Below are 12,893 nucleotides of genomic sequence, written 5' to 3' on the forward strand. Positions count from 1 at the left end.
ATGTTGTTTCTTCCATTGAAAATCTATTGCCAGTTTTGCTGCTCCAATGCACTGTAATGCTAGGTAGCACTCTCCTTTTGCGATTTTTGAATTTTTTCAGCCTCAGACCCAGCACAAAGACCCTCAGAATTAAGGGAATCAGAAAGTCAAGGACCAACCCCAGGTCACCCTATATCTCCTTCCAAAATGGAAGAATTGTGGGACATTGCAACCTGACATGCAGAGTATATCCCACTGCTCCACAGCATATCCAACAATCCCAGGAGGCTCTGAGAAACCGTGTATGAATTTTAGCTGGGGTGTAGTGTCAGTCATACATAACTAAAAGGTCCAAGATCTTTCAGCATCCACCCTCCTTTCGTTATCTAAATGGCCCTTCGGTTAGTGGAGGAAGGGATCACTGACAGGATATTGTTGCCAAAAACAGAAACATTTTGTCAAAAATATTTTTGTCGAAGATATTGTGATCCTATACTTAGAATGTAAATTACAAACCACTGCGGCCACCTCCCTGTTGGGCCCATTACGAGTTTCCGGTTGGGTCAGCGGGCAAAAGCAAAAAGCAGGAAACAGACTACAGTACTGTAAAAGGCTCGTAATAGAGATGGCGGCAATGCACTAGTGAATAGGGTGCACCAGCACCTGTCGCAAATGTCACTGTTTGTCTCTGCCAGCAATTTCATGGCGTTGCTACCCCCACGAAACTGCTGGCAGAGAGGGGAGTCGAAATCCCCAGGGCAGTGCTGCCCTGGCAGATTAGGACTGCCAGCACCACTAGACCGTCCTGTGGCAGAAAAGTGGCGATGCTGGCGGTCTGACCACGACGTTACAGCCACGGTCGTAATGTGGCAGTCGTACCACCACCTTGGTGGTGGTCCAAAAGCCACCTGAAAGTCTTAAGACCGCCAGGGTTGTAATGAGGGCCTTTGTGTCAAAAATAAAGTTTATAAGAATATCAACCAAAACAGACACAAATATATATTTGTTTCAATAAATGTCATCCTAAAAGTAGTGGATTTTAACCACCACTCTTAAATGTAAAATAACTTTTATTTGTTACTTTAAAGTATAGCTTTAAAAAATATATTTATATAGTTCTAAGTGTACATCTATATATTTATATATCTATAATAATTCAGCAATACACAATTTATTTATAATATTCAATTTTGTCAGAATTAACAGCAAATAAAAGACATTTGATCAAACCTATACATAAACCAACCACATTACTTAAATTAAAACTAACATATTAAAATACAATTAATGTTCTTGTACTGTGCACTAAATCTAGCAACAAAAACACTTTAACATATATTAATGTTATTAATTTTACAATTTTATAGGTGTTATAAATAAAATATATTAAAATATTTCTCTGCAAATAAGATAAGTATTTCTAAAAAAAGCAAAATAAAAAAAACAATAAAACACTCTAATAAATATTAAAAATACTTCTTAATCAACAGTAGGGAAAGTGTATTCTCAATAGGGGGTAGATTTACTACTCCACTCCTGTCTTAGCAACAGTAGGGAAAGCTTTTTCAAACAGAAGGGGCTGGGAGCACACGGCTGCATAACCCAGCACTCACTTTGCCCCAATGCATCATGGCAAATGCAGTACAGAATAACACTTACTTCAGTGGTAGTTCTTAATTCTTCAACTTTGTTGCTGCAGTCTGTGTTGTGCAACTCTAGACGTGTTTCTGGAGTCATTCCTTCATCAGCAGAGGCTAACAACACGTTTTGGGGGATGCTGGAAATGCTGCCCAAAGACTTCTGAGTTCTCTGTACCACTCACTGGGCCCAGGTGCATCAATACAAGCTCATCACCTCAGTAGCGCAAGGGAGACTTTTCAAACAGAAGGGGAGTGTGAGCACACTGCCTCACATCCCAGCACTAAGATTGCCCCAATGCAGGGCCAGCTTTAGCACTGGCAGTGCCCAGTACAACTTCTTTTTTTTTTTGGCGCCCCTCCCATGACCTCCTTCTCTGCGAGTCCTCCACTACCACTTTCAGAGCCCCTCGTCACTCGATAGTCTCTCTCTGACTTACATTACATTTTTCTAAGTGCTACTCATTGTTCCCTCAGACTCGGATTTGTGATCTGCATGGCCATGTTCTTTTCAGCAGGCACATTATCCCTTTGCACTAATTTAGGGTTAGTCAACTGCCACTAGACAAAATTCCAATCTTTCACCAGCAATAACATTAATCACCAGTTATCGTGACATTTTTATTGTTGCCTGATACTGCTGGATGTACAAGAAAGTTCACATGGTTTTACACCTACAAGTTGTTTTATACACACCCAGCAAAGTCAGCTCCAGGTGCAGCTGTACCGGTTGCACCACCCTAAAGCTAGCCCTGCCCTAATGCATCAGACTACTACTGAAGTGGTATCATGAACTGCATTTACTGTACAATGATGCATTGGGACAAACTGAGTGCTGGGGTGTAAAGCAATGTTCTCCCTTTAGCTACTGAGCTAACAGTAGGAAAAGCGTTTGGCTTCGGAGGGGTTAGATTTACTATTTCCACTCCAGTCTAAGCAAAGGTAGGGAAAGCATTGGACTTCAGAGCACTTAGATTTACTGTTCCCATTCCAGTGTAAGCAACAGTAGGGAAGGTGTTGGACTTCAGAGGGGTTATATTTATTATTCCCACTCCAGTCTAAGCAACAGTAGGAAAACCATTGGACTTCGGAAAAGTTAGATTTACTATTCCCACTGCAGTCTAAGCAACAGCAGGGAAGGTGTTTGGACCTCAGAGGGGTTACATCTACTATTCCCACTCTAGTATAACCAAATGTAGGGAATGTGTCAAACTTTGAAAGAATTACATATATCAAAAAAGTTCAAAATATTTACTACAACTATTTTAATACAGAATAAGAGTAAACTACATAGAAAATACTGTATTAAATAAGAAAAAACTCAGACAAATTAAAATATAAATTAAAATGTAAAAGAATTTAAATAAAACTAAACTATATATTTAAATTAACAACATAAAATAAATTATTGTAGCAATTAAACAGTTAACAATCAATTTAATAGTTAATATACACTAGATAAATACCTACCATTTACATTAAAAATATTTTAATCTTAATCTAATTTTAATTTAATTAACTTCCTACCCTGTACTCTTACAAACCGAACAACCCACTACTAAAATTTAACATATTGCTATGAAGATTAAAATATACTTTTTAATTTAAATAAGATAAACATATACATTGACAATTAACATAATTAATAGTTAAGTAAATAATTAATTTACAATAAAACAACACTTACTCAATAAATTTTAATTAATTATAATTTAACTATTTTCCAACCCCTCACTAAGCTGACACCCCACTACTAAATATAACATAGATTTACTAATAATAAAATTACAATATTATTAGAAATTTGGTCTCTAGTAGGTAGAAGTATACACCTTGTCCGAGTAGGGACCACAATCCTAGTAAGGCTAAGTCAGTTACACACCATAAATTAACCTGTGCTCACCCTATGGTATCTAGGCATAGCAGTCTGTGCAATACTTAAAGCAGTACAAAGTGAAAACACCACATAAAGGCTTCACACAAAGTAAAATAAAATAGATTATATTGTTATGAGTAAAACAAAACCAAAATAGCAAAAATCCAATACGTAGGACTCAAGATATGATTTTTAAATAATATCTGCAATTGTAGTGTTTAGAAACTCAAAGCGCCATCCAGGGCCATCTGGTTGCACTAGGCCTAGATAAATCCAAAGTTCAGGGCTACTGCGATGGAGCGCTGGCCGGCTTCAGGGACCAACCCTGTCCTGCTGAAACAGCACCTTGGGTGGAGGGTTGCGTAGACGTCAAGGATCCAATGCAAGGAGAAGGCGATGCAAAGGCAATGCATCAGTTTCAATCTGCACACTTGGGTCAGTCAGCTTGCTATCCACTTGGTGCTGGCACAGCTCTGGAAAACAATCTTTAAGCATGTGCTTTACCGCCCATCTAAGTCATCTACCTTGCTACCCTAATCCAGCCCTTTGGGGCCTTGCTAGAATAATCAAGAAAATCCACCCATATTTGTGTGGAGAGTTTGTGGCTCTTCCTGAACGTCTGGCAGTACTTCTCCGAAGTTAAATCATACTTGCTGATGAGTATAGCCGTCATGGGAATGTACTGTGCCTGGTTCTCTGCTTCTAGTGTCAGGAGTATGTGCCTCCCCACCATGGGCATTTACCTCCACAAACTACCTCCTGATATACTTCAAGAACCTTGTGCATTCTGAAAGCCACCTCATAGGCTGCAAACCACTTGCTTATGTCATAACCTGCCAAATAACTGGACACCTAGGGGCATATTTACAAACCCCTTGCAAGCCATTGCACCACATTAGCGTATTTTTTTGTTTATGCCATTATGGTGTTTCAGATGTGCCATATTTACTAAGTGGCGCAATGCTTGCATTGCGTCACTTTGTGACCTCTTGCGCCACATTATGCCTTAGCCAGGCATAATGTAAGCAAGGAGGGCACTCCGTGCGTCATTTTTTCCGTAATTTTTAAAGCCTGTTCAGAGCAGGCATTAAAATGGCACACCCATATGTTCATTGAGCCTCCCTGTCTTAATTGCTGCACTTGCATCAATAATTTTTTATGCTAGTGTAGCAAAGTGCCACAACAGCATCAAAAGTGTTGATGCTATTGAGCTGATGAGCACAATGGTGCGCCATATTGTAAATACAGCGCAACCATGGTGTCATTAGGTGCCGGGGGGAGGGCACAAGAAAAGTGGTCCATCATATATGATGCACCACTTTCTTGTAAATATGCCCCCAAATCCTTTGGGATGCAGACCCTCTCATCACAAGCAGACACTGTTGTTATGTTGCCACCACCACTGCTGGAATCAACCTGCCTGGCCTTAGGGCCTGATTTAGATTTTTGCAGATATGGTGCCACCGCCACTTTTCGATCAGTTAATCCATCTGCCTACTAGGTGGTCAACCCACTCAATTTAAATGCTGGCGGGTCGACGGACGATAGTCTTTCTGTGTCTCACCATCCACGCCAGATTTGTCTTCCGTTTCAACAGTGTTATAGGTAGAAGTGACTGTCGGAGGGAGTACAGCCAATATGTGCCTTCCCATCTGCATAACTGTGGCAGGTAAACCTCCACACCTGAGTTGATGGTTTTGAAGGGATGTAAAGTAGAAAGTTACTTTTTTTTCTTTTTTTCCATCATGAATCCAATCTTCCAGGTCCTTTCTTTGCCTCTACTACTTGACCACGAAGCACATCAACCCCGTTGTTGCCTGAATTGAAGGTAAGCTTTTTTCCCACCTGTTTTCATTTGAATTGTCTGTTTACATTTGCTGTGGACTCGTGCATTTTTTTAAATGTCTTACAAGTATTTTTTTTTCAAATGAGTAATGCTCATGTGTGTAAATGTTGTTAAAGACATAATAGAAGCACACCTGTATAAACTTTTGTTTCAAATTTGGTCCAAACATCCATCATGATAATGGTCAGTTACCCAAAATTTGACATAAATTAAAATACATATTTTGTTCATACAGGTGTGTTAATTTATTTATCATAAACTAACAAATTATGAACATATGCATTACATGTTTTTTATATTTTAAATTTAATATCATTCAGTAATAGCACTAGACAAGGTAAAACGTTTTTAGAAATAAATGTAAAATCAATGGTAATTTTAAACTTAAATCTTAACTTTGTTTATGTTACACACCCCCTCGTTTATTGCATTTACTGTATTTTATTACATTTAATTTTCAGTTCTTTAAGGTTAAATGCATATGTGTTTTTTTCACTTATTAAGTTAAAATAAACACACCTGTATTAACAGTTTTTTTTTTAAATTAATTGTATTTTTTGGTGTATGCATCCATTTTCATGATGAATACTTACACCAAAATGTTAATGTCCATTACATTTTTAAATGTTTCTAATGTTTGGACTTTACAAACATGTCATAACAAAAATATTATGTATTTATGTTATAAATGTCAGTATCAATATGTATTTCACATTTTCACCATGAACATTTTTTATAAACAATGGATTGTATATGAATAATAATGGTAGGACAAACTTTGTAAAATGAAAAGTTTTTATTCATAAATGAGATAATTCTCTCATGCAATTTATTTTGTAATGAAAAAAAAAAATTAGTAAAAAAATGGCTGTCCAACACAGAAGTTTGGGGTTTTCTTGTGTATAACCTGCCTCCTATAAATAGTCCAAGGGCAACCTCCTCAGGAAGGAACATCTATTGGACACAGAGCAGGCACATCAATACTTCTTCTTGGAAGGGGTGGGGTTTGGTTTGATGGGGTCAAGGCAAGGTAAGAGAAGAATTAGGAAGGAGGAGTAAGGGTAGGAGGGCTGGTAGAAGATTGGCCTGTGGTTGTGTCTGTATGCTTAACATTTGCATGTGGGTCTGGTGCTTGTTGTGTATGTTTGGATGTGTGTTTTGTGGCTGGTGTGTGATATTCTGATGAATGTTTGCATTTGCTTTCGGTTGGTGGCTGTGGTGCTTGTGGTGGTGGTTATGATGCTTATGGGTGTGTGTATTGGTGGTGCTTGTGGGTGTTGTGCTCGTGGTGCTTCTGGGTGTAGTGTTAATAGTGTGTGTATTTTGTTTATGTGTTTCTTTGTGTGTTTATGTTAATGTGTGTGTGCAATTGTGCTGCTTGTGTCAGTTGGAGTGAGTATCTGCAAAGAAGTGAGTGTGCTTGGGATTGGAGTGGGAGTTGATATTTGGGATTTGGGTTGATGAGGGGACCTGAGTTAGGGCAGAAGGATGAGCATGTTTGGAGGCAGGCGTGAGTGAGGATGCTGCTATTTTGGAAACCAATCTCTGCATGCCAGACTTTGAACTGTAAATGGCATCCAGAAATGCAATAATTTGTTGCATTTGGCAGCTTAGCCCCTGGATTCAATTCACAGTCTAGCTTACAGAGATGCTGTGTAATAGGTCAATAGCCTCCTCACTCAGAGCAGCTGCGGTGACAAGTTCAGGAGTGAGGTACCTGTGTCAAAGGAGACCCCAGCCCTCTTATGGGGTTAGGTTTGGCCAACTTGGGGTAGCAAAAGGGAGGGTGGAGATGTATCTCTGGGTGGTGGACAAGAATGAGGTTTAACTGGTCATTTGTGGAGGCCTCTGATGAAGATGAACATGTGGTGCCATTTCCCTCACTGATCAAACCACTGTGTGATCGGTGTCAGATGTTTCCCCACCCGAATCACAGTGGCCAGCTGCTCCCTTGCCTTCTTGGCCAATGTCTCCTTCGCCTGCTCTTGAAGATGCTGTAAAGGCATATACAATGTTTTTTTGCAGCTGTGTAAATATAACTGATCATTATGTTTTTTCTCAAAACATTTTCTACATTTTTAAATTTCACCTGCTTAAAGGCATTTAAACTTAGGTTTCTGCACATCTTTATTTCCTGCATGTAGGGAACATTTTCAGAAACCATTTGATCACAGTTTTGTAATTTTCTATTACTGCTCCTAATTTAATTCTGGTCATTTTTCTTATCTATTTTCTACTATATCCAGGAACTTTATTACACTTCTGAATGCTTCAGATTTGTTGTTTTGAATAGTGAACTTATGTTAACAGGCTAAAAAAGGCTGATTAGACATTGTATTTTTAAAAATAAAAATATGAATCAATGTGTGTTAATATTTTCTGTAATGTTATACCAATATTTGCAAAAATTGAAGGGCTGTTTATTTTTTTTGTCCGTTTCACACTGGTAAATCTTACTTTAATTAACTTAAGTATTTTTTAAAAAGTTAAGATTACATTTTTCAATTCTGCACTTTAGTTGCTTAAATAATGTATCACACCCTATGTATGTACTTATGCTGGTGAAGAAATCCAAACAATATTTTTTGTTTAATTACTTCTACAGCAAAGGTAAATACATAGGGATTGATACATTTTTAATCCACGTCAGTACAGAAAGGAAAATGTAAGCATTTTCTCTAAAATAGCATAATTTAATGTTAATACAATTCTGGCTTTCAGGTGAGTCAAATATTGGTACAACTTTACAGTAAAGATTTACACACATTGATTCAATTTTTTTTTTTTTAAAGTGCAGTTTACAGTTTTAATATTTTCAACTTTGATGCATTTCAAATTACTCAAAATTAGTTATTTTTTGTGCCTGATTTTGATTTTTGCAGATGGAATACTCCAACATATACGAGACGGAATTTCCCTCTGCCAAATTCCAAGTGCGGTATAAAATATTGCCCTTGGAATAGGTAGGACAAAATGTCTGTTTTGTTTGCTTACATGCACATTTGTGAATAAGTAAGGCATCATGCAACATTGCCATTTTAAATATAAGTTTAAATGTTTTTTTAAATTAACAACATAATTTAATATGTTAGTAATCCAATTTTTATCCATCTAATCTTATGTTTTTTGTCATTTTGGCTCACACGTTTAATATTGATTGTCTATAATACTAACTCACAAATGAGAAGTTAGGAACATCCACTGTATCATAAGTGCATTTTATGCTATGTCACTTGTAATAGTGGGAACATAACAACCTTCACAAGTGTGACAGAGTATCACATCTGGCACAAATAAAACTTTATATCTGTTTGGTACAACTTTCCCTTATAAAATGTAACAAGAATACGTTAAATTTATTTTAAGCAGGCATGTGTCTGCTCCAAACAGTCCTTTGTATGTTGTCAAAATTGCAATGGTATCCCTTTTACAAATCATTTAAAAAAACACATCATGATACACCTTGTGCAAAACTCACATTATCAAGAACTCTTCTTGTGCATTGGTCATGTGTCACCCTTTATTTTGAAGCCAAAGTTTGTTGCTGTAACACAAATGAGTTCCTTAAAATAAAAAAACACAAAAAGTACCCCCTTTATGCGGATGTCTGTCTTTTAACTGCCTATCAAACTGGGCTAGGCCACCTCAAGTATGTCGGGCTTTGGGGGAGGAGGGTGCAGTGTACACACTTGGAAAGTTGGGAGGACTGGCCAAGCTGGACTTCAGCTAACTTCTTGGTGCAGCGTTGTAGGTCCTCCCATCTCTTTACACAGTGGATACAGCACCACTTGTAGATCTCCACAGTCTGTATGTTCTTGGTGATGGCCTTCCATATCTCCTTGTTATAATGGGAATTGACATGTATGGATAAAAAGAATAAAAGAACAAAAAAACGGTATGATTTGTTTAATTTTAGTTTTGATATTACACATATTAGAGAAATCAATCACAAATAATGTGAAACATTAAAATGGCTTAGCTTTTTGTCTTTTTTCAATTTGTTTTTTAAATAAAAAAACACACAAAGTTGTATTAACCTGTTGACTAACCTTATCCCTTGTTATGTCCTTTTTTTTCTAATCCTGGCCAGTGAAATCATCTAGGCTGAGTTATTTGATGGAATAGCTAAATTTCAAAGTCTTCTGTTTTTTTGGTATGTAAAAATATATATGTTTACATCTATCTAATTAAAAACAAACAGAAACTTCACTCACTTCAATCATACTTCACTCAGGAACTAAATGGGACATTCTAATCTATGTTTAAATTAAAAAAAGAAGTTACTAATAATTAACTTGCCATGTAAAACACGTACCTGTTCCTCTGGTGAGCCATACAGCTTGCTGTACAGTGAGAGGACCTCATATGTTAGCATCTCCAGCTCACCTGCCAAAAGGTTTGGCATCCTCTTTCCAGGCATTGTCGCTCCTAGAAGCAGGAAACAGCAGCGAAAGTTGAGCAGGTGTTCTTTTTGCTTTTGTCGCCCTAAGTGGGAATGGTATGACAAAATGTGGGTCTCGTGCTCACTGCGCCACTGGATTCAAGCTAGTCTGGCTGATGAGGGGTGGTGCCCTGAAACCGGTCTCAGGATACTTGTTTCTGGTCCAGGGAGGACCTGGCCTGGCAGTTCAGGCTGGACTGTTTCCATGGGGATCAGGGTTAAGACTGATTTGCGATGGCTGGGACCAAACTGAGGTGGCGTGATGGTCAAAAAATATAATGGATTAAACCCAGATCTTTGTGACTGCGGGTAAATGTTTGCATTGCTCAGCATTCCATCCATCATCTGTTCTTTTTGCTTTTGTCACCCTAAGTGGGAAGAGTATGCCCAGACATGGGCCCGTGCCCACTGCACCACTGAATTCAAGCTAGCCTTGCTGATGAGGGGTGATGCCCCGAAACTGGTCACAGGATTCACTTTTCTGATGCAGGGAGGACCTGGCTTGGAGGTTCAGGCTGGACTATTCCCAAGGGGAGCAAGGTCAAGACTGATTTGCACATGGCATGGTACACATTTGGGTGGCGTGGTGAGTAAAAAAACAATGGATTAAACCCAGATCTTTGTGACTGGGTGTGAATGTTTGCATTGCTCAGCATTCTGTCCATCATGTGTTTTTTTGCTTTTGTCGCCCTAAGTGGGATGGGTATGCCCAGACAGGGGTTCCAGGCTCACTGCATCACTGGATTCAAGCTAGCCTGGCTGATGAGGTGTGATATCCTGAAATAGGTCCCAGGATGCTTGTCTCTGGGTCAGGGAGGACCTGGCCTGGCAGTTTGGGTTGGACTGTTACCATGGGGAGCATTATCAAGACTAATTTGCATATGGTTGGATCTAAACTGGGGTGGCGTGGTAGGCAAAAAAAAGTGATGGATTAAACCCGGATCTGTCTGGACAAGACTGGTGGAGATCTCCTCTACTCACCCGATAAGATGTGCAAAATCACTATGGCATTCTGCATGTTAAATAACATAGCCCTGCCATGGAACATCCCATACACTGCAGATGAAGGAAACCATAATGAGCCACCGGGTAAGGATGTTGAAATGCTGATTGAAGATGATAGTGATGAAGAGGAAGATATAGGCTTACGTGAAGATCTTATTGACAACTTATTCACATGACTGTAAGTATGTAATCATTTTTAAAGCAATGTTTGATATAATGAATCTAAAAGTCTGTGATAAACATTTTTTTAGAAAGGGCAAGTTAAGGAAAATCCAGGGCGAAGATGTTTGTTGATGTACGTTTTGACACATTGATCGTGTTTAGAAAATGTGTCCACAACATTTTCATTTGTAGTGTGTCTTTTTTTGTAATGTAATTAAAAAAAGATATTATGTTTAAATCTTTTTTAGGATCCTTCGCCGTGTCATCTTCATTCGGACATTTCAAAGTTGTGACACTTGCAATTATATGTTGCTGTTGAGAAGTACTATGGGGACATGGTTTGAACCTGGGAAAGACACACATGTTGGATGTACATATCTTGTATGAAAAGAACTTGCGCAGTGATTGAAGTTTTTAAGATTGCATTAGACTTGTTTTTTTGTTCAGTGTTGCCACCAAGAGAATATGTGCTGCTAAAATTGTTCTGACCACACGTGTTAGGCGGGCCAAAGCATCAAAATCTCCCTTCACATTGGCCAACTTCTCATTTTGTGGGAAATGTATGAAGTTGTTGGAAGTGTCTCATCATTGAAGAAATAACCTCTTGTAGCACACCACTGAAAGTAGGTTGTGACAATCAACTAGATACTGCAACCGTGTATTGGAATAATCCTGTGGCCACAAAATGGAGTACTGCCATTATTTTCACTATTGGTGTTATTGATGTGGGTTTCCTTTTGTGAGGCAATCTGGCTCCAGCTGATGACATAAATCAATAATAGTTTGCTCATTTAATATGTATAGTTAGATTATATCCTGTTCTTTTATGGTGGGAAGGTATGGAAATGTATATGAAAATATAGCCTGAAATATTGTGAATATACATGGGTTCTAATGTATTGGAAAAATTTGAAAAACAATTATTTATTCCAGTTGAATAAAATAATACATTTTGATGTTTTGAATTTTGTGTAATGTTTAATAAATGTCAAAACCATTACCTACATGTAATTTATTAATACAGAAACAATCTTTTTAATTATAACTCTGAAAATGTATAATGAAACATGCAAAATGACAACTTGGGTAAAGAAATACAACATCAGTATTTGAATGTGTAATATTTTTATTTTATTTAACAACACAAATAAAAAACAAAACATTTTGAAAAAATAACCCAACAAATTTAAAAAATCACTCATGATGAATGAAACTTTTATTGAAGAGCCAAAATTGTTTGAGTCCAATGTACAAAATACAACTAGCATCAAAAGGTAAATGTGTCCAGAATATAGTCCAGAGTGAATGCACATACTGGAAGAAATTAGGGCGCATATTTATATTTGTTTTGCGCCGAATTTGCATCATTTTGTTACGCAAATTCAGTGCAAAACTAACTCCATATTTATACTTCGGCACTAGACCCATCTCTTTCATATTGAGCTCATGGGCCAGAAATGCTTTTCTGTCCTCAAAAGCCCTTTGTTTCTCTTCTGCCTCCTTGGCCAACCTTTTCTCCTCCAATTCTTTCTCCAATTTGAGCTTAGCCAGCTCCAGTCTCAATTTCCTCTCCTCCCTCCTGTCCTCCAGCTCCTCTGGGGTCAGGACCCAGGATGATGCACTGCTCCCCACCTGGGAGGGAATCTCCAATCTTGGAAGGATGTTGCCCTCTCTTTCACATCATCCTCCATATCCTGCTCCTCCTCTGGGTCCACATTCAATGCAGCATGGGCTTCTGACTAGGCTCTCAGTGACTTTTTCAGCTCTATCTTTCTGGTGAGGCCCTGAACTGGAATCCCAAAATCCTTGCAGACATCTCAGAGCTATGCCACAGTGTTCCCCCTCAAGTTTGGCCAGCTCAAAATCCATTTTTGCAGGTACAGATGTAGAATCTCCAGTCAGACATGATTTTAAGAAAAAGCAAAAAATGCTAATCAGGGAGAAATA

General features: G+C 38.2%; 1 long non-coding RNA gene across 2 annotated transcripts in view; it reads left to right on the plus strand.

The window, feature by feature from the left end:
- The window catches only part of LOC138259460 (uncharacterized), an 82,522-nt gene extending 70,620 nt beyond the window's left edge, over nt 1-11,902 (plus strand). Inside the window, exons 5-7 of one of the 2 annotated variants that reach the window (XR_011198736.1) lie at nt 5,256-5,320; nt 8,221-8,301; nt 11,195-11,902. This is a non-coding gene — a long non-coding RNA (uncharacterized lncRNA). The remainder of the gene's footprint in view (nt 1-5,255; nt 5,321-8,220; nt 8,302-11,194) is intronic. The other variant, XR_011198737.1, reaches the window with a different exon arrangement.
- The last annotated feature ends 991 nt before the right edge of the window (nt 11,903-12,893 follow it).

Source organism: Pleurodeles waltl, chromosome 9, assembly GCF_031143425.1.
Source record: "Pleurodeles waltl isolate 20211129_DDA chromosome 9, aPleWal1.hap1.20221129, whole genome shotgun sequence".
Taxonomy (NCBI): domain Eukaryota; kingdom Metazoa; phylum Chordata; class Amphibia; order Caudata; family Salamandridae; genus Pleurodeles; species Pleurodeles waltl.